General features: G+C 36.9%; 1 long non-coding RNA gene across 1 annotated transcript; it reads right to left on the reverse strand.

Annotated features, from left to right (window-relative positions):
* Positions 1-1,567: 1,567 nt before the first annotated feature.
* LOC149919907 (uncharacterized) lies at positions 1,568-4,314 on the reverse strand. Its single transcript, XR_016463752.1, has 3 exons — positions 3,665-4,314; positions 3,544-3,573; positions 1,568-1,674 (listed from the first exon to the last, which is right to left on the reverse strand). It is a non-coding gene; the product is annotated as an uncharacterized LOC149919907 (long non-coding RNA).

A 4,314-nucleotide genomic window follows, 5' to 3' on the forward strand; every position in this document is an offset into this window, starting at 1 on the left:
TCTCCTGCTGGCTATATAGAAGCCTTCAGGAATCCACACTGTTAGAATGAAGCCTATGATCATTAACTGCAGGACGTGATCATAAAAGGGATTCTTATCTAAGTCTTAGGGCCTCTTCACATAGGACTTTCCTTGGAAGAGAAAAAAATGGATAAGAGATGTTTCAGACGCTCATTTATCACTAATCAGTCTCTGAACAGTCCTGACTACTTCCTTGACAACATTTTTGATCGCTTCTTTCCAGCCTTTCTCTTCTTCCCCTACTTCACCTGAGATGCAGAATGGATCTCACATTGTCTTCCTCACTTCCTTGTTTTTCTTACCACTGTCTTTTCCCATCCATTTCTCTTTCCATCCCTCTGTCAAGTTTTCCACTGTTTCTCTACCCCTTCCTGTATCTTTGCTAAGGGAAAAAAAAAAAAAAAAAAAAAAAAAAGTGGAGAAATGCCTACACTATAGCACAAAAACCTTGGATTACATATGGTACCATTTCACTACTAGCTATTATGGACATGGGGTGAGGGGAATCCCTACTTCTCTTACCCTATATCTACAATATTAATGTTGACTGAAGGCCTACTGGACAGGTGCAATTACTTCTAGAAGTTTACATGCTGCCTATCACACACTTACTTCACAGCTGTTCATTAGGTGATATCACAACAACCATAATTAATGCCATAAAGTCTCCATTGACCATGATTTTATTTCTTATGTAGCTTGCAAAAATGAACACATTCAAAATTCACAGAATGAATTATTAAATTCGTCCATGATTACTTTGAATTTGTAATTTCTTCCTAAGACAAGAAGATTTAAATAATCCATTTAGTCATCGTTGTTACATATTAATTCACTGTTTGGTTAGACTCTAGGCAGACTACCATGTTAAGGTCATTTTAACTGCTGTTTTCATTAACGATTATTATATCCACTCCTAGAATGTATGCAAATGAAGGTTGGTATGAATTTGTCATAATTATCTTAACTTCATTTCATTTGTCAGGCATAGCGAGCTCATTTATAGCTCATTGTTTTGGGAAAGCTTTTCTGCATTTGTGTCTTTAATTTCATTTTGCATGCAGGGCTGGTCATTTCTGCCCATGCTTCCCATGGGGGTTTTATTTGCACTTGAAATTGCCTCTGATAACACTGCACTTCAAGGCCTACATGTGTATTCCTTTATGTGACTGTGTGCCATCCATGCATGTATATATATTTACACATATGTAGTATGTATATATACTATGCTACTACATCCTTTTAAAATAGTATAAATTATTATGAAAATAAATTCTGCAAAATTCACAATGCAAGTTGAAGAGCAGAAAATATTATCTCTCCAGAGAATGCCAGTCTGCACAGAAAGCAGAATTGATAAAAATAATAATAATTAAAAAAAAAAAAAAAAAAAAAAAAAGTAAGGAAATCTCTAAGGATTTGTTTTATTTTTTTTTCCACAAATATAAGAAAAAGAGAAACAGTAATTGGGACAACACAGCTGTGCCTTGCAGTGATATAGAAACCATCAGAAATCATTAAACATGATCTTAATTTATTGCACACATGGAAATTTGTAGCTGAGTTAGTGATGAATAGACTATAGAAGGGCTGGTGATAACACTCATATTTGGCTGATGACTTTTCTTACGTACTTCTTCCTCTTCCTCACTGCTGGGTTCATAGAATGAAGAGAAACAATGGAAAAATGGCAAGTTAATACTAAAACAAAGTCTTTATGCTGGCAGAAGTATCAGTGCATCTGACTTCCTGATTGACCTCCAAAGTCACATCTTTCCTTCAACAAGTAACTTTGTGGATATTACTCCTAATTCTTTTACACAGAGAAAAGATAAACAGAATAATAAATTTATCCATGTGTCTGGTATTCAAATGAGAAAGAGAAGAAGATAGCCTTGAACAGGAGATAAGAGTTTGCAGAAACACAGCAAAACAGCAGGGAAAGAATGGAGGCACAACTCTTCCATTTTGAGCATTTCATTCAGTTCTTAATCTGCTTTGTTATAGAGGATGTCTGGTATTTAGGCAGATGCCTTACTTGAGTGATGCAAGGGGACTGGGGTGCTTTCTCCCATTTTCAGCATCTTCAAGGATTCAGACCCCACGAGGACTCTATTTGCACTCTCCAGAAAACAACCCATCTGGATTTTGTCTTCAAGGTTACCTATAAATTCTTTTGTATGCCTTCAACAGTTTTAATGTAAGCTATATACACACGACTATTATTACTAAAATTAAGAGGCCCAAACCAGCTACTTCATTCTGCTTTAAGATATCCAAGTTCTAAAACAATCAATGTTTTATGAGTTCATAATGGACCAGGTCAAAAGAACTTTATACGCTCAACACAATTGAAGTGCTTCTACTCTAGTCTCCATCAAGGATGTATTTCCTACAGCTTTCTCCTTCTCAGTGTCATACATTACAAAAGTCTTTTCCAGAAGTAGAAACTTCATTTCCTTCTGAAGTGCAATGTTCGAAAGCTGCATCATTCAATCTAAAACTGTTCATATAAGCAATTCCATTTTGAAAGAAATTAGAACTCGTAATTTCTTGTTGCTCAGTTTGAAGGCATGAAAAAACTTATTAATAATACAATAAATAGCCTCATAATACTCTGTGCAAATTAGATGGCAGAATAAAGGAGTTCACGTAACACTGTGGAAGCTGGGCACCTTCACCTATCCAGTGAAAATAATTCTCTAATTTACTCAATTTTGATCCCAAATGGTAACTTCAGACAGTCTGAGATAAGAACTAAGTATGGGTAATTTAGAATCAATTTAGCAATTAAAAAAAAAAAAAAAAAAAAAGAAAGAAAGAAAAATGAAATTAAGAAAGGGAAAAAAATTGGAATGCATTTTTAGAATGATAATCTGCTTTTTGTCAGAACAGTTACTACACAGATTCAGAGGAAAACATTAGATAAGCAATACATGTACATCTTAGGGAAAAAAGAAAGAAAGAAAATGTGTGATTATAATTTACTATCATTCTGACTAGATAAGTGGGTATTTTTTTTTTTAAATGCAAATAAAAAGATTTTTTTTACTCACCAAATCAATTTCAGCCATACTGTAAAAACTTTGAACTAGATTTGTTTGCAAAAGAAAACATCCATATCTAGACACCCTACTCTGTAATTGTCATCTGAAGCTAGTATTGCTTTGATACATAATCATTCATTATGTTCAGCATAACACTTATCAGTTTTAATCTTACAGATTGTCAGACTAAAGAATGATGATTTCCTTTTCATTTTTGTTGTCTGTTTTTTCAGAAGAGGCTGTGGGTAACTCCATTTTAATACTAATCCAAATATTTTCCCCTATCCTAGGTCAATTTTGCTATGTTTTAGACTTGATTTAAGCTCAGAACTGAAAGCAATAGCTAAACTGAGCTGACTGTACCCAGGAGGTTGTGGGTTGACCTTGGCTGGCTGCCCTCCCACTCCCCCTCCTCAACAGTGTAGGTACTAAGGAAATGCTCCTGAGTGGAGATAAAAACAAGGAGATCACTTACCAACTAGCATCATGGCCAAATGAGATTCAGCTTGGGGAAAATGTATATAATATATTGTCAGTTAAAAATAGGTTTGGAAACAGAAAGAAAAAAAAAACTCTGAAACACCCTGCTCTCCTACCCCTCCTTTTTCTGGTCTCAACTTCACTCCTTCATCTCCAACTCCTCCATCTCCTTCTGTCAAGCAATGCAAGAGGATGGGGAAAGGGGCGGTGGTCAATCTTTCACAGCTTCTTTCTGCCTCCTCACACTTTTCTCCTGCTCCACTGTTGGTGCTTTCCAAAGGCTACTGTGCTTCAGGATAAATCTCTCCCAGAATGGGTGTTCCAAGGGTTGCAGTGTAATTATCTGGTCCACGTGAAACACCACCTCCCTCAGTCTTGGTGTTGCCTCTGCTATCAAACATTTTCTGACCCTTCTTCTCTCTCAATACAGTGCTTTCTTCCATCCCCAGGGTGGCTGCTGGGCTTGGATTTGTTTTGTGCTGCCGCCATTGGAGCCAGCTGTGTCAGGCACCAGGCATCCCTTCAGCCCTCTGCTGCCAGCACCTGCCAACACCTTGGCACCTGCACACAGTAGAATGCTGCCTCTTCATGACTGGGAAATAGTTCACACTATAGTAGGACTGTGATTGTGGGAACAATAAACCCTGAATTTGGGTGGGATTTGCTGTTCCAGCTGTATGCATACAAGTCTATAGGGCCTCATAGGATTCCTCTCAGGATACTTGAAGAGCTATCTGATGTCATCATGAGGCCTCTCCCAACTATT

This window comes from Phasianus colchicus, chromosome 1 (genome assembly GCF_987193195.1).
Source record: "Phasianus colchicus chromosome 1, bPhaCol1.hap1.1, whole genome shotgun sequence".
NCBI classification, from domain to species: Eukaryota; Metazoa; Chordata; class Aves; order Galliformes; family Phasianidae; genus Phasianus; species Phasianus colchicus.